The sequence below is a fragment of the Eurosta solidaginis genome, chromosome 1, assembly GCF_040869045.1.
Source record: "Eurosta solidaginis isolate ZX-2024a chromosome 1, ASM4086904v1, whole genome shotgun sequence".
In the NCBI taxonomy this organism is placed as follows: domain Eukaryota; kingdom Metazoa; phylum Arthropoda; class Insecta; order Diptera; family Tephritidae; genus Eurosta; species Eurosta solidaginis.
The window spans coordinates 33,255,671-33,274,879 of NC_090319.1; the positions used below are offsets into that span (position 1 = coordinate 33,255,671).

The window sequence follows — 19,209 nt, forward strand, 5'->3', positions numbered from 1 at the left end:
GTGACTCTAGAATTTGTTCGTACGATATGGGTATCAAATGAAAGGTGTTAATGAGTATTTTAAAAGGGAGTGGGCCTTAGTTCCATAGGTGGAAGCCTTTTCGAGATATCGCCATAAAGGTGGACCAGGGGTGACTCTAGAATTTGTTCGTACGATATGGGTATCAAATGAAAGGTGTTAATGAGTATTTTAAAAGGGAGTGGGCCTTAGTTCTATAGGTGGACGCCTTTTCGAGATATCGCCATAAAGGTGGACCAGGGGTGACTAGAATTTGTTTGTACGATATGGGTATCAAATGAAAGGTGTTAATGAGTATTTTAAAAGGGAGTGGGCCTTAGTTCTATAGGTGGACGCCTTTTCGAGATATCGCCATAAAGGTGGACCAGGGGTGACTCTAGAATACGTTTGTACAATATGGGTATCAAATGAAAGGTGTTAATGAGTGTTTTAAAAGGGAGTGGGCTTTAGTTCTATAGGTGGAAGCCTTTTCAAGATATCGCCATAAAGGTGGACCAGGGGTGACTCTAGAAAGCGTTTGTACAATATGGGTATCAAATGAAAGATGTTAATGAGTATTTTAAAAGGGAGTGGGCCTTAGTTCTATAGGTGGACGCCTTTTCGAGATATCGCCATAAAGGTGGACCAGGGGTGTGACTCTAGAATTTGTTCGTACGATATGGGTATCAAATGAAAGGTGTTAATGAGTATTTTAAAAGGGAGTGGGCCTTAGTTCTATAGGTGGACGCCTTCTCGAGATATCGCCATAAAGGTGGACCAGGGGTGACTCTAGAATTTGTTTGTACGATATGGGTATCAAATGAAAGGTGTTAATGAGAATTTTAAAAGGGAGTGGGCCTTAGTTCTATAGGTGGATGCCTTTCCGGATATCGTTATAAAGGTGGACAGGGTTGACTCTAGAATGCGTTGCTACAATATGGGTATCAAACGAAAGGTTATAATGAGTATTTTAAAAGGGAGTGGGCTTTAGTTTTATAGGTGGACGCCTTTTCGAGATATCGCCATAAAGGTGGACCAGGGGTGACTATAATGTGTTTGCACGATATGGGTATCAAATTAAAGGTATTAATGAGGGTTTTAAAAGGGAGTGGTGGTAGTTGTATATGTGAAGGCGTTTTCGAGATATCGACCAAAATGTGGATCAGGATGACCCAGACCATCATCTGTCGGGTACCGCTAATTTATTTATATATGTAATACCACGAACAGTATTCCTGCCAAGATTTCAAGGGCTTTTGATCTCGCCCTGCAGAACTTTTTCATTTTATTTTACTTCATATGGAAGGTGCCACACCCATTTTACAAAGTTTTTTTCTTAACTTATATTTCGCGTCAATAAACCAATCCAATTACCATGTTTGGTATAGAATTATGGCATTTTTTTTTCATTTTTCGTAATTTTCGATATCGAAAAAGTGGGCGTGGTCATAGTCGGATTTCGGCCATTTTTTACACCAATACAAAGTGAGTTCAGATAATTACGTGAACTGAGTTTAGTAAAGATATATCGATTTTTGCTCAAGTTACCGTATTAGCGGCCGAGCGGTAGGACAGACGATCGACTGTGTATAAAAACTGGGCGTGGTTTCAACCGATTTCGCCCTTTTTCACAGAAAACCATTATCGTCCTAGAATCTTAACCCCTACCAAATTTCACAAAGATTTGTAAATTTTTGTTCCACTTATGGCATTAAAAGTATCCTAGACAAATTAAATGAAAAAGGGCGGAGCCACGCTCATATTGAAAATTTCTTTTATTTTTGTATTTTGTTGCTCCATATCATTACTGGAGTTGAATGTTGACATAGTTTACTTATATACTGTAAAGATATAAACTTTTTTTTAAATTTGACTTAAAAAAAATTTTTTTTTAAGAGGACGTAGTCGTTCTCCGATTTTGCTAATTTTTATTAAGCATACATATAGAATTGGGAGTGTTCGAGAGAAAAGTTCTTCGAAAGATTTATGGACCTCTACGCGTTGGCGGTGGCGAGTACCGAAGAATATTTAGTACGAGCTATACGCAGACATCAACATAGTCCAGCGAATTAAAACGCAGCGGCTGCGCTGGCTAGGCCATGTTATGCAAATGAATTATGATGCTCCGGCCAAGAAACTGTTTCTATCGGAACCCGCCTATGGAAGCAGAGGTAGAGGACGGCCCCCACTCCGTTGGAAGGACCAGGTGGAAAACGATTTAAACTCCCTTGGTGTGACCAATTGGCGCCGGTTGGCGGAGCGAAGGAGCGACTGGCGCGCCTTGTTGGACGGCCATAACCGTTTAGACGGTTAAGCGCCAATTAAGTCGTATCAGTAACGTTCCTGCCAAATTTCATCATGATATCTTCAACGACTGCCAAATTACAGCTTGTAAAACTTCTAAATTACCTTCTTTTAAAAGTGGGCGGTGCCACGCCCATTGTCCAAAATTTTACAAATTTTCTATTCTGCGTCATACGTTCAACTCACCTACCAAGTTTCATCGCTTTATCCGTCTTTGGTAATGAATTATCGCACTTTTTCGAAATTTTCGATTTCGACAAAGTGGGCGTGGTTATAGTCCGATATCGTTCATTTTAAATAGCAATCTGAGATGAGTGCCCAGGAACCTACATGCCAAATTTCATCAAGATACCTCAAAATTTACTCAATTTATCGTGTTAACGGACGGACGGACGGACGGACATGGCTCAATCAAATTTTTTTTCGATACTGATGATTTTGATGTATGGAAGTCTATATATATATCGATTCCTTTATACCTGTACAACCAACCGTTATCCAATCAAAGTTAATATATTCTGTGAGCTCTGCTCAACTGAGTTTTTAAAATAAATAAAAAAAGGCTTATCTTTGTCCAGAATCCTTAGAAAATTTATTCATTTACTTCCAAAATCTTGCTACATGTAACGACAAAAACATTTGTGAACAATTTTCTTCGGTTTCCACATTTTCTGCTGACAGGGAGAAGCTGTCACGAATGGAGAAAGGTTTGTTTTTTGTTCGCGGTTAAGAAATTGAAGTGCCATGAATTGCTTATTTGTGTTTCAAATGTATCCACAGAAAATGAGACTACAAGAGCAGTTTTCCAATAATGCGGACCATGGTTCAGTCCTATGTACCCATGAAATACTATTTTAAGCCATTCCACGACCGCTCTACTTGAAATTTGTAGCATGGTTGGGAATATAGCACCTTGGCCCGGCGGTTTAAACTTAGAGGAAGTCTTCACCGCCCATTCGATCTTAAAATCGGGCACCAAGCTCGGCACTACCCGCTCCGTGATCGAAGTGTGAGTTCTGTCTGTTGGCTCTTCTGGAACAACTCCTGATAGGAAACGTGTTTCGAGAAGTATCTTAAGGGACTTCCCCCTATTACGTGATAATTCTCCTTTCTCTTTCTTTATTAGTCCCTAGACTATGTTTCCCCTTACTAGGACTTTCCTCCACCATCCCAGTTGCTTGCCAGGAACACTATGCCCGCACAGAAATTTTTCCATGAGACTTCTCCCTGAAAATTTCACGCTTGTAGAGATACCTATACTCGTCCCGGAACACTCGCTTTCTGCGGTCTTTGCCAGCTTAAACATTTCTGTTAACTGTCTTCTAAGAAGACTCAGCTCATTGCTTCACCATGGCGGCTTTGCTTTTCATTGTAATAGAGGAAAAGCTCTGTTATACGCAGTCATAAGCGTCTTTGTTATGAAATCAATGGACTAATCCAGTTTTTCCACATTGGCAACTTCTTTGGGTTGTCCAGTTTTGTTCCTACATGTTTCTAGAATTTCGTCGAGTTCGTTGACCTAGAGTTTATTAAAGTTCCCTCTTCCCTCATTAGGGGGATGCTGAAGCTGATATACGCATGGTCGGATAAGGATGGTCTAGCAAGAACCATCCAGTCTGGCTCAATGTAATATCAAGAACATTGCTGGATGTTATACCAACAGGTCGCAAATGTCAAGCTGTATAGTTGATTTGTATCTGTGCTCTTGTCTTTTTTGATAAATAAATTGTTTAATATTGTTAAAGATAGTTTTATTGTTGACATAAGTAGTGAAGTGAAATCATTGAGTGCGCTACATAAAGAAATTTAATTAATTTCAGTTAAATATATAATATCAAAACTAAATTCTTCATAAATTTGCATATACCTACACACACTTGGTTATACGCCAATTACACGGCTCAAGTATCCTTGTGCCAATTACCAATTTGCACAAGGATTTGCCCGGTGTGTGCACTGGTTGCGCTATTTGCGCAGAGAACTGCGCTAAAATCAAAACGATTTTGATATTTACGCATGTCTGCAAATATTGCACATGCTTTTTTCTTCGTGTGTGGTGAATCTTACACAGTTTACCTGTGGTTTCTGATAATATAACATTGCTTAAAAATGTTAATATCGAAGGCGTAAGGACCATCTCTAGCTTGTAACAGGAATTCACACAAATTCAATAATATATAATAATTGTTTATCAATTAGAACACGTTTCATTTGTTGCGCTAGTTGAAAAATGAATATTGCACAGTGCTGCAATGAGTTGAGCTGGTCTTGCAACTAAAATATAAAAATTATAAATACAATGGAAAATAAATGCTTCTGGTGCGAGTTTTTCGACTTATACTGTCAATTACCAGCACCGTGGAAAATAAATAGTGTTTTTTCATACAATTAGTGCCTTTTTTATACAATTAAAACACATGTTTCATTTGTTGCGCTACATAAAAATGAATATTGCGCAGTGTTTTTGAGCCGTGTATGTCAAAATTTTCATTTGCACAAATTCCGTCGTTTTATATTTGCGCATGGCTTTTGTGTCATGTATGGGCCGTCTTACTTACAGTTGAATTGCCGAGTGTTTTTGCATTGTGTTGTTGCTGTTGATAGGCATGAGCTTTAATAGAACTGATGACCTGATACGAAACACTCATTCTCTCTCAATTCGTTTCCAGGAATGGGTCTTGAAATCAGCTGTCTGTTCATTCAATTGTAAACAAAAGTTCATTCGTTTCCAAGAATGGGTCTTGAAACATCAGATGGCTATAGAGTTGCCTAAAATACTCCAAAAAGAACTCCAAGAAATCCGTTCGGTTTCATTATTTTCAAATAAATCAGCAAGCTGATAAAACCTTATTAAAATTTATAAAAAAGACAAAGTTTTGTAGAAATATTTTGTGGTAGATAAGTGAAAAAATATGAAATAATATATTTCGATTGCGTTGCTTTGCTTTTTTTTTTAATATAGAAGATACTACTCCAGTAGCATCAAAAATGGCAAGTGACTTAAAAAGAGTCCTTAAATGAGCTTTGTTGCCCTGACACCGTCATAAGATAACAATGAACGGCTAGGCCATTTTTTCACTTTGATGCGACCAAAACGTTTATGTACATACATATGTATATCCACATACAATAAAAAACGCAAAAGATTTATAAGAAATTACGAAATTATATCACTTGGTGAAGTATCTGCGCGGTTTGTTCAGTGTTATCACAGTGCATCTCAAACAGCTCATACAGCGTATCCACAATTCACACACAGAAGATTGCGCATTAACGAGTGTCGCTTCGCGCTGCGCAACTACGTCACACTTGACTGCTTTAGCGAATGACAGAAAGAGAGAAAAAAACAAGAGCTAAAGGAAAATTTCGTAAAAATTGCCCATAAAAAACAGCTGATCTTTTGTTAACATGCGCAATGCGCAATCTTGTGTGTGATTTGTGCAGCGTATCGCTATCTAATAGCTTCCAAACTGTTTTTATTTTTTCTATATAACCCGCGGTGCTATTTTTCAATTAATCAACTTACTTTCACTATTTTATTAATTTCTTTTTTCCATCTCTATATTTTTTATTAAAATGTCTTGCCTATATGCCAACTGCTTGGTAAAGTGAATCCCATCCCTTCGTGTCATGCTGGCTTTACGATGGGCTCGCCCATATGAAGTGTGCCGGTTTGTTAGCAAGAGTGGTTGACGTACTCAACGATAGTGATAAGGGAATTCGTGGTTCTGTTTGAAATGTAGACCAACTGAAATTTATCTTTTCAAAGTTTTCAAACAGGCTCGCAATGGGTTCTCTGAAATAGGCAGAGAAATTGACGCACTGTCCAAGAAATTCATCCAGTATGAAAACTTATTTTCAAATATCCAAAATACTTAACTAACGTAAACATTCCACATAGAAATTGTAATGCTTCCTCTAGTGCTCCGACACTCAATGCCGTTGCTGAAGTTCATGCACCCGTAGTTACTTCACCCCTAACTATCGAATTAATAAATCTGGCATCCCCAAGTCCCTTACCAGTTCAGCCATCTTCATCCAAGGTTTCTTTAGCAAAACCTAAAAAATATTCTACAAAAAGTATTCAGGATCCACAAAACCCTTCTACGGAATCCGAACCGCCGTCTAACAATGTTATTGTTGTCCCTATTAAAAAATCTATTTTTGTGTCAAGATTTGATAAAGACACCACAGAAGAAGACCTAAAGTCGTACCTCATCGCTTAGCTTAAATTTGAAAACGTGACAGTTCGAAAATTCAATTTTAACTATCCTAGAGATATTTTATCTTTTAGGATTGATGTATCCGCACAACATTTTGATACTATATTAAATAATTCTTTTTGGCTGCCCGGTGCTTTTGTGCGGGAATTCGAGCGTAGGCGTAATACTAATATTTCAAATATTGCTACACTTCCGCATAACAATGTTGCATCAAAAAACTGAATGTTAAATCGGCCCTAAATTTGTTGTATCAAAATATTATAGGTTTAAATGCTAAACTAACTGAATTGTATTTGAAATCGTTTAACTGCAATTACAACATTATCGCTTTAACTGAAACTTGGCTAAAACCTCATATATTTAACTCTGAAATTCTTTGCCATGATTACCAAATATACATAAATGACCGCTTGAACAGAATTGGAGGTAGAGTTTTGCTTGCGGCACATTCTTCTGTACCTTCAGCTGAGGTTAATTTACCCATTATTGATTCTACAGAATTCAAATGCATTAGAATCAAGCTCGGAATGGGTTGTGTCTATATCGCCGTTTGCTATATCCCACCATCTTCTGATCCTTCGCTGTATATGGATCTTATTTCCCTGCTCAAAATTGTTAATTCAATGCTGAAAATCATTGATTCGATGATAGTCCTGGGCGACTTTAATCTCCCGCATATATTATGGACCATATCTGACCAGGATATTGTACCTATTTCTTCAAAACTGTCCAACAACGAATTTTTAGCCGATATAACTGAACTTAGCCTTAAACAGATACAGATAAATATAATGCCTAACATGTTCGGGAGGACCCATGATTTGGTATTTGTTGACGATACATCAAAATGTACTAAGCCGCGGTGAACCTCTTTCTGTACCTGAAGACCCCTACCATTCTTCCCTGGAAATAGCATACGAATTCGAAAGAAATTCTCCGAGTAGCATTGCTACTAAATACGACTCTAGTTTCAGATTTGAATTTTCGAAGGCTAATTTTAGTAAACTTAATCAAACTTTATCTACAGTGGCTTGGCCCAAATATGGTGCAGATATTGACAAAAATGTGTCTGACTTTTATACCACCATTTACCGTATTTTGGAAAAACGCGTACCTAAGCGAAAACGTGTGGCTACCGAACCAGTCCAAATATGGTTCACTAAAGAGCTGAGGTCCTTAAAAAACAGAAAATCGCGCTTCTTCAAATTATTCAAAAGGTCGGGCTCTCACTCCGATTACTTGCAGTACTCTATTTTGCATCATAAATATTTTGAATTAAACAAAAAGTGCTATAATACATACATCTGCAAGATGAAAAGGAAAATATCTTGCCATCCGAAAGCCTTCTATGGTTTCGTGAACTCTAAACGAAGGGTTAAAGGGTTTCCGTCTGCTTTAAAATACCAGGAAGATTTGTCTAGCGGCGACCAAGATATTGCTAATTTCTTTGCACAATTTTTCAAGTCCAACTATTCCGCTGAACTTAGCTCTTTTTCAAATTAATATCCATTTCAACTTACTCACTTGACACAGTTAATATTCCAGCAATATCTCCTCATGAAGTTTTTTCTTATTTAATGTCCTTGAAGGAATCTTACAAGTGCGGTCCTGATTTAATTCCCACTTAAAAAAAAAGCGCTGAACACATTTATCAGCCCCTAACTCATTTACTCAATCTGTCCCTAAAACGTGGAATTTTTCCTTCTGCTTGGAAGGAATCTTTTCTCATACCCCTCCACAAAAGTGGCAGTAGGTCCTGTGTAGAAAACTATGGAGGAATTGCAAAGTTGTCGGCCATCCCAAAGTTGTTTGAAGCTATAGTTACCAACCAGCTAACTTTTTCCATTTCCACTTTGATTGCAGAACAGCAACATGGATTCTGTAAAGGCAAATCTACCATTACTAATCTACTTGAATTCACAACTCATGTTTCTAATGGATTTAGAGAAAATCTTCACGCTTGGTTTCCAACCTGATCTCACCCAGTGGATCTCGTCCTATCTCTGCGGTCGAACGCAAAAATTTCTTTTTATACTCAGCGTGCTTTGCACACAGAGTATATTAACTTTGATTGGATAACGGTTGGTTGTACAGGTATAAAGGAATCGAGATAGATATAGACTTCCATATATCAAAATCATCAGTATCGAAAAAAAATTTGATTGAGCCATGTCCGTCCGTCAGTCCGTTAACACGATAACTTGAGTTAATATTGAGATATCTCCACCAAATTTGGTACACGAGCTTACCTGAACCCAGAATAGATTGGTATTGAAAATGAGTGAAAACGGATGATAACCACGCCCACTTTTTATATATAACATTTTGGAAAATACAAAAAACCTGATTCTTTAGTAAATAATACACCTTGGATGCTGAAATTTGACATGTGAACCGATATTGAGACTCCTGATAAAAATTTGAAAAATTTTTTTAAATGGGCGTAGCACCGCCCACTTATGATAAAATCAATTTTACAAATAATATCTATATATATAAAAATGAAATGATGTTCGTTCCTGTCCATGTTTTGGGCCCGATACAAGGCCTATTTGATCCCTATAATATGAAAAAAGAACGAATTCATATTATAGGGATCAAATAGGGGAAGGTTTTTAGCAAAAAAAATTTTTTTTAATTCTTCGGGTCTTGAGATATAGGTCAAAACGTTGACCCGGATAACCCTACGATGTGTTTGTATAATATGGGTATCAAATGGAAGCCTCTGATGAGTACTTTAATATGTGATACTTTTCGTACACTTAGGTGACTAGAGTCTCGAGATATAGGCCAAAGTATGGACCAGGGTACCCCAAGAATGTGTTTATACAATATAGATATCACATGAAAGCGTTGATGAGTGCTTTAGTACATGATATTTTTTCGTACACCTGGGTGACTAGGGTCTCGAGATATAGGCCAAACCGTGGACCCAGATACCCCTAGAATGTGTTTATACAATATGGATATCAAATGAAAGCTGTTGATGAGTTCTTTAGCAGAGGGTAATTTTCATACATCTGGGTGACTAGGGCCTCGAGATATTGCCCAAAACGTGGATCAGAATAACCTTAGGATGTATTTTTACATTATGGGTATCAAATGGAAACTGTTAATGAGTACTTCATTATGGGTATCAAAAGGAAGCTGTGCTGATGAGTGGTAATTTTTCTCTGGGTGACGAGCGTCTCTAGATAATTTCATCTGTACAATATTTTTTGAATAAATATACGAATTTTTCGATTTGTGTCGTGCTGCTAAGTTGCAAATTTTTTTCGAAGGAGAGTAAACACAAAAATTTTTGAATATAAAGATATTGCATGCGCAAACTTCGGTGGAAAGCAGCGGAGCGTAACAAAATTCTAGTAGGTCACTTTCACCACACCAAAAACTTTAACACAATTTTTAACATAATTTAAGCACAGAAATACACTGATTGGAGTTTTAGAGAGTAAAAATGTGAATTCTGAACACATTAGCTGAATAAAAAGTGTACAAATAATTGTTAAATAACAAATACAGACAGTGGTAGTTTAACAAATTCTGCTGTGGTAAGTGGTGAATGTGACCTACTAGAATTTTGTGAAGCCTCCCTCACACGATTTTTCGCCTATGCAATGTCTCTATATTATATTAGGGGGACTCATGTAACCGTATAAATGCCTTATAAAGTGTGTAAACGTATAAATTTATCTAGTGCGTAAACGAGCTGTCAAATTTTGTATGAAAAATCATTTACACAATTTGTATAAATTTACGCGCACATTTCATTGTGTAAACGCGGTAAACTCAAAGGAATGCAACCTTGCAGACATTACAGACGGCATTTTCATCAAAAATCTCCAACATCAGCCAGTAAAGGCGTTTTAGTTTTAATTTTTCACTTAATCTTGGTATTTTTTAATTTGTATAACAATCAAAAAAATTTTTTTTGGAAATAATACAGCTGAAAAGCAATCAAGTTTATCAAGAGTATTACTAGGTGCGTTCATATAACCGCGTGTGTAAATGGATATAATTTTACACCTTATAAGTTTATATGCTATCATGAGTCCCCCTATTGTTTCTGGTAAACATAAACACCGAGGTTTGTACACTTTTTATGAGAGATGCTTCAGCACACATACACAAACGTATGTCACATTTCGTTGCTGGCTGAACATTTCTACTGCTTTGTATTTGTTATACAAACGACGCTTATGTTCCGTTAATTTGTATGCAGTTCAACTGTGAGCAGTGTTCGGACTTCTACCACTAAAGTGGTAGATCTATCACCTTTTTTCCTGAAATATAAGTTCTACCACTTCTACCACGCAAACTTAAAAATAGGTGGTAGATTTTTATAGAAGTTTTCTGAAGAAACCTTATTTTTTCAACAATTATTCGGGAAGAAAATCAATGCAGTGGAACGGTTCTATAAAACTCAAAATAACGTCTAGCTTAGTTCTGATCACCATATTACCTCTTTTACTTCAGGTTTTTAGTACAAAACTGCACCGTACACTTGCCTATATATATGGAAAAAAGTGTTTATTATTCATTATATCAAGATATTTAAAATATAACCGAAATCTAAAAGGGGGCGTGGCACCTCCCATACAAATGCAATATATCATACTGCATATCTTTGGATGTAGTAATGGTAGGAGAATGAAAATTGGTAAGGAGCTATATGACGTTAAGTCCTAACACATCCAGTAAAATGTGGAATTTGGAAAAAAGGGGCGTGGCACCTTCCCTACAAATGGGATTTTTCAGAACTATGGCTGCCGTACAAACTTAGGTTATTTTAATACCTAAAGTTTGACTGCATTGTTGAGTTTGCCTGTTATTCCTTTTGGGCGTTTAGTAATCTGCCGCCGTAAACAAAATTTGTTTGCTTCAGTGTATCTACATCTTCTATAAAAATCAAATTCTGTGTGTGTGTTCCTTATGGAAACGTATTTCCCACACTTCAATCATCACCAAATTTTTGGTATAGGTTCCTTCGATCAAGACGGATGTTTTCCATATTTCAGAATTAAGAATTTGAAATAATTATTTTTTTGGCTATGCGAACGAGCAATCTTAGCTCAAAATGATCATGTATACAAAATCAATGATCGCATTCAAAACCAAATTCCTGGTGAAGTGACGAAATATAAATCGATCGACACAGTTACAGATGAAGATCAAATTGCGAATTATCCAATTGAATTTCTAAACTCTTTAGAACAACCTGGAATGCCTGCGCATATATTAACTTTGAAAATTGGCTCACCAATCATGCTTCTTCGGAATTTAGACCCACCAAGATTGTGCAATGGAACCAGACTTTGTGTTAAGAAATTAATGTCGAATGTAATCGAAGCAACAATCATCTGCGGTAAAAGCAAAGGTGAAGATATGCTCATACCATGGATCCCAATGATTCCTACAGATTTGCCATTCAATTTTAAGTTCTTATAGTTTCCTTTACGCCTTGCTTTTGCAATTACAATCAACAAAGCACAAGGACAATCGCTTACTGTTGCAGGATTAAAGAGATTAGAGAGTCCATGCTTTTCCCATGGCCAGCTATATGTTGTTTGCTCTAAAGTTGGAACGCCAAAAAATGTGTTTATCTTTGCACCGAACGAAAAAACCAACAATATTGTGTACCCATATGAATTACAATAAGATGCAATAATAAAATGGTTTAAACGAAAATTTCGGCAAATATGCGTACAAAATTCAATTCAATTTACAAAACAATAAACTAAATTATCAACAAACAAAACAGAAAAAATAACGCAACACTCATTCTATCTCGGGCGTTACAACGTACACCGGGTATAGCTAGTTAATCATAAATCAAAAATCGTTAAACCTATCGTGACAAAATTCGGCAAAAGGAATGCTTTGAAGCAAAATTAACGAAATCAGTTAAGGACCACGCCCACTTTTATATAAAAGATTTTTAAAAGGGTCGTGGACGAATAAAATAAGCTATATCTTTGCAAAAAAGAGCTGTATGGCAATGGTATTTCATTTCCCAAGTGGAAGTATAACAAGAAATAAGAAAAACTTCAAATTTTAAAAAATGGGCGTGGCACCGCCCCTTTTATGACTAAGCAGTTTTCTATGTTTCGGAAGCCATAACTCGAAGAAAAATTAACGGATCTTAATAAAATTGGGACACAAATGTTCATTATAGCAAGAAATAGTTCTAGAAAAAATGGACGAGATCGGTTAAAGACCACGCCCACTTTTATATAAAAGATTTTTAAAAGGGTCGTAGACGAAAATAATAAGCTATATCTTAGCGAAAAAGAGCTTTGTATCAATAGAATTTTACTTTCTAAATTGAATTATAACATTAAATTGGAAAACACTTAAATTTGAAAAAATGGGTGTGGCACCGCCCCTTGTTTGTCTAAGCAATTTTCAATGTTTCGGGAATTATAACTCGAAGAAAAATTTGCATATCGTAACAAAATTGCGTACACATATTTTCCTTATAGCAGAAAATATTCTAGTAAATATGGACGGGATCGGGTAAAGACCACTGCAACTTAGATATAAAACAAGTTTAAAAGGTTTAGAAGGGTCGTAGACTAGAATAATAACCTATAACTTAGCAAAAAATAGTTTTGAATCGATGATATTTCACTTATCAAGTTTTATATAGAAAAATAATTTATCTGATATGAAATGTGTAATTGAAGCTCACGCTGAGTATATAATGTTCTGTTACACCCGAATTTAGACACCTTTACTTGTTAAAAATACTCTTTCTAATGTCATTGATGTTCCCTCCGGCGTCCCACAGGGCAGTCATCTGGGTCCAATTCTGTTCTTGCTATTTATTAATGATATTTGTACCACAATAAAATATTCCAACATCTTAATGTATGCCTATGATGTAAAACTGTTTAGGTCTTATGCGTCTATCGAAGAACGTCCCTTGCTTCAAGCGGATTTAAACTGCCTAGTTACCTGGTGCAACGTGAATTCAATGCCGCTTAACCTCAATAAATGTAAATTCATGTCCCTCTCTCGGAGATCTTTGCCCGCAGCCTCTTATGTAATTAATAATTTTTGTCTTCTATCAGTAAACTATTTTGTGGACTTGGGAGTCACGATAGATACTAAACTTAGTTTCAACCTTCATATTAATGGTACTGTGAATAAGGCTAGAAGTGTTCTTTCATTCGTTAAACGGTGGTCCAAAGAATTTAGTGACCCTTATGTAACTAAAGCACTTTTCACCACTTTACTTAGATCGATACTAGAATACGGATCAATAGTCTGGAATACTAAATAACGAGTTCATGCAGATAGACTTGAATCAGTACAAAAGCAATTTCAACTTTTCTCTTTAAGAAATTTTCAGTGGGACTCTGCGTATAATCTTCCGCCTTGTACTAGTCGGTTGAAGCTTATCAATCTTCCAACTCTTGCAAGTCGTAGAGAAATGCTAGGCGTAATATTTATGGCTAAACTACTGAATGGATTGATTTCTAGCCCAATTCTCTTAAACGAAGTAAACTTTAACGTCCCATCACGAGTGTCAAGACATTACAAACCTCTTCTTTTGAGGCAGTGTAGAACTAATTTCGAATTAAATGAACCTTTTCGGTGTTTGTGTCATGATTTCAACACTCATTCTAGTTCATTTGATATAACGGATTCACTTTTTACCATAAAGAAAACTGTCCTATCCTATCTTAACTAAAAAACCTAAAAAAAAATAAATAGAAATTTCACGTACTAAAAAGTTCACTTACTTAACAATGTAGTATATGCACAATTTCTAACTGTTATTTATAATACACAGCTGATGATGATGAGCAGTTTTAGATCTCAACGCTTAACAAACCTCCGCCTATCAACTACTCGGCAAAAACAAATCCGCGTGTAATGCGTATGCGGCCCTCGCGTAGGTCGGGCGGGCTTTGGAGGGTATTAATCCGTTAGGTATTATTATTATTATGGAGGTAGGGTGGAAGCACCTACAACAACAACAATCGACGTTTTGAGATAAAGCCGATGTGTAAGGCTAAACATCTCAACCAAAGACACCCAAAATAATAAAAAGTACCTTTCGCCTGAAAAATCAAATAACAAATAAAAGATATTTTTTATTTGGATGCCGAATCAAATAAAAGATAAAAAACATTTTCAAATAAAAAATACAATTTATTTTTGGGTTCGTGATTCATTCAAATAAAAATCACGCAACCCTGCCTTCTAGGCGATACTTCAATTCGATACAGGTTTTGTTTTTGAAAGCTAAAGTTCCTGGTATATAAGCATGGGTAAGGTTTTTTGTTATACATACCAACATTATTAGCCAAAGTACTTAAAATTGTCAAATGATCTTGATTCTTGGATCTACAAGAAATACTGTGAGTAGCGTAGCCGGTCTTTCGAAATAACTGTTTCAGTGATCTAACCCTGATATGCCAAGTTATTGGAACTAAATATGAATATAAAAAATTTTATTTTATTGTAAACCTTATTCGCACTAGATTTCGAACTCTTCCTTTTCTTCCCAGATTAGTGAATTATGAGGAAGTATGAGACAATAGCTGTGTTTTTTTACATGTATATACATCTGCACTTAAACGGTATATAGACTGCCTATTCACTTTATCTAAACTTATGAAATTATTGCGCAGAAAATTAGTACTGCTAAATTTCAGCATGCATTATACTCAGTTGCAATTGATCCATTTTATCTCTACACTATTGTCCACTTCTCTGACCGAAAAGTGTGTGTGTTAACGATTCATCGCAACCGATTCAGTTATAGGTTATACACTATGACCAACAGAGGTTCATGTATCTGCTCTTAAGCACAACCTGTTTTGTAGAGATTTATTTAACCAATGCCGTTAGATGGACATAATCTAGGTGATGATAAGCGGTGTGAGCGAGGCATATAAGAAAAAAAATTGTAAATTATTATGAAAATATTTTTTTTTTTTCAAAACCCCTCCATACAAACCTAATATTCACATAAAATGTACATCAAAAGAAAGACAGTGGATTTATCTTTTCAATAATGTACAACACGTTGTTATCGTGTACACATCCCTTGAGCTATTAATAGTTACTGTGGCACGCCCTTGGCTAAAAATTTGCAGAAAATTGTTCAGACAAAGTGAATGCGCCTTATTTGTGCACTGCCTTAAAAGCCGTTTACATTGATAAATTTTTTCAATACGCATTATACTCAGATGCGTGGATATAGTTTTGATCTGCAAACCGGTGTTGGACCCTCCCAGTTAATTTTTTTTTAAGCGCTCCGAAGGCCGCCAATGCAGAAATGTGTTCTGCGCAAAAATACCATGGACCCCATCCCCTGCTTCGGAGGGTCCGGTGTAATTTTTCAGACCGACTAGCTTGAGTGGTGCACATTCAATGTAGCTTATAGAGTATTTGACGATGGTGTGGCTATTGGGTTTGCTCGTACGTCTGCCATAAATAGCGGCAACTTGTAAATATTTCTTTTAAAATTTTATTTTATTTACCCCCCTGCCCCCTTTGTACCGTTTCTTTCTTTTAACTAAACTGCAACAAAAATGTATGGAAAATTACCCATGTAAAATATAACACATCATAAACCTTCTTAAGCTGACCCACCGGTCGATAAAGCAGGTAGTGGTCAAAAACCAAATTTTTTGTTCATTTATTTCACAACCCATCTCATTATTTGCCGTTGTTTAACACGTTTCGGTATTATTTATTGCCAAGCAACTAAGGTGTTCTGCGCAAATATACCATGGACGGTTTAGGAGCGGCCCGAGGTAATTTTTCGTGAATATGTTTTGATAGACGCAAAAGTTTTTATTTTCGTTTTCGGATTCGCGATCCTGGACCCAACAATCATCTTTTTATACTCCTCCTGATTCTTTTGGTCATGTTATAAGAGTGTCATGCTGTCGTAAAGAATACCCTATTATTTATATCTAAATCCTCAATGGGTGGCCCGTTGCATTACCAAACAAATTTCTGGTACATACTCAGTTTTGACGTGTAACCTGGTCTTTTCTCAACATCTCGCGCATTCTGGATGTTGTGGCACTCACTTTTCCTTCAATTTTTGAACACGTAACAATTTCATATACAAAAGAGACCGACTAGCTTGACATGTGTACATTCAATGTAGCTTATAGCGTATTTGACGATGGTGTGGCTGTTGGTTTTGCTCGTCAGTCAGCTATAAATAGCGGAAACTTGTAAATTTTTCTTTACAAATTTTATTTTATTTTTTCCCCTTTTTGTGACATTTTGTTTTAACTAAACTGCAACAGAAATTGATTGAAAAAATGAGCAATGCAAAAAATTAAGCTGACCCGCTGGTCGGTTGGGGTCAAAGCGTTTCCAATTTGTTACATTACTGACTCGATGTCGATAACGCAGTGCGCGAGCAAACCACACTCTTAAATTTTGTGTTATTTATTTCACAACCCATCTCATTATTTACCGTTGTTTCAAACATTTTCGCGTTATTTATTGATGGGACACCTGTTGGCAAACGAAAATAAACTGCCAACATGTTAGAAAAGTTTTTAATGCCAAATTTGCCATGCCGTAGGGCCGTTTTTACTAATTTTATTTTCTTTATTGATGGCGTATTTTTAAAATAATACAGAGGTTTTCTCGAACATATATAAATAAATAAATATACATTTTGTGTGAGAACATAGCTTAACGTTGTAAGTGATATTTGCTTACTACGCTGTCAACTGCGTTAGTTACAATTCAAATTCACATTTAGAATAATTTAAAAATAAGTATACGTGGTTTTACAAGTTTTTTAATTTACCTATAAAAGTAGAGTTTGATTTCACGTAAGTATTTATTGAGTTCTTACTTATTAAAGTGATAATTGTGATAAATTTTACTGTTAATGTTTTATTATTGTTATGGATATCGCATCTTTGGTGGAAGCAGTAAAGAAGGCGGTCGGCATGATGTGGTGGTGCACAGTGGCTAGTCATTGTCGGCTGGGGCGGGTCCTTGCCAACCTTACTGTTCCTGCGCCATAATCAGAAAAAAATGTCATATCATGCCTATCAAACTAGCAGCTGTCAAATTTAAAATAAACTGACAGAAGCGCAGAGACGACTCAAAACGCTTATAATTCATAATAAAACAACATCCGGCCGAACCGGATGTCACGGACAGACCGTTAACATTCAAAAATTTAAATTCAAATTCAAAAAAAAAAATAACGCAAAAAAAAAAATACCGAACCGGAAGCGACCGGTTACCACTCTGAAAATCAAATAATAAAAAAAAGCTGAAAAATTAAAATAAAGAAGAAAAGGGCCGAATATATATAGGTGGCGCCGTGGGTGGTGTTGCGACGCCCGGTGCTTTGCCCACCCTCAAAATCCATGGCCACCGACGCACCTATTTTTCGGTGGCCCCTTACCTGTAAACCCTACGTGCCTTCTAAATAAATGGCGACGCCAGCATTCCCATTTTAAATATTAATTTATTTATAATTTATTTCTATTAACGTATGTAAGCAACAAAAAAAAAAAATAAGACAATGCAGGTTTCTTAACCAGGGCTACAGCATTGTTTAACTACGAATAGCTAATTACGCTATGAAAATGTAGGTAAGTGTGTAGTGCATAAGTGAGAGAAAAAAAAATGATCCAACAGATCACACTTTTTTCTTTTCTTTTCTCTTACTTTTGCTCGTAATATTTTAAATTATACAATTATTTACGTCTCCCCCCCCCCCCCCCCCCCCCCTTTTTTTTTATAATCATTATAAACGCTATTTGTGAGAAAAGTATGTAATTAAATGTAATTATGTATAGTAAATATACTACATACAACGTAAGAATTTGGTCGAGTACCCCTTTTCTGTTTTCCCTTCATAAAACATAAAGATTAAATTTGTATAGCGCTATGTATTATATGCACGTATATTATTTGCTTCTGGTTGTTCGAACGATATTGCTAGCAATAGTGACTCATATATGTTTATATATTGTATTTGAATGATATAAGAAAAGAAAGTTTAAATCTTCTAGTCAATTCGTGCATAATTTTTTTTCTAACAACCCACGGTTGAGCTCCAAAAATGGATCGTTAAAACGTTTCACGTGATAAGGACGGCTTATTATCAATAAAATTTATAGAGCTAACTTCTAACATTTTAAAGCGACAAAATATATTATTAAAATGATATAAAAAAAAAGGATGTATGCCCTTTGCTGTAAAGCTAACAATTTCAAGTATTCAATAATAAAATTTGACGGGAAAAATCGACCCTTGTTAAATGGTTCAACCGGACTGTATAAAACCCTCTAAGTACCACTTAGAAGTTTCTTTAACTACCCTGCAAAAACGCTCTCGTCATTCCACGTCATTTGACTAGCTATTATACAGTCATAGGTTATATTCCTAGTCACATTTGCATGGGCGTGGGTAAGTTTTATGACCAAATTTTTTTGTAGGGTAATTATTTTGAAGTTCATACATGGCTGGTACTTACATGGCCGCCAGAGTACGTACCGTGGGCCTCTGCCGGCGTAGTTACTGGTGATGTTGTTGTTGCTGGTGAAGTGGTCGCTGTTGTTGGTTATGGCGCGCAGTCTTGGGCGCGCTGTGTTAGTACTGTTGGTGGTTGTTGCGCTCTGGTCCGAGGTGATCAAGTGAACCTGGTGAATAAAACTTCGTGTTGACCTTTACGATC

The 19,209-nt window shown here is 36.2% G+C and overlaps 1 long non-coding RNA gene across 3 annotated transcripts in view; it reads left to right on the top strand.

Annotated features, from left to right (window-relative positions):
- LOC137251148 (uncharacterized) overlaps positions 1-19,209 on the top strand; it is a 109,938-nt gene that overhangs the window by 14,390 nt on the left and 76,339 nt on the right. The window lies entirely within an intron of this gene.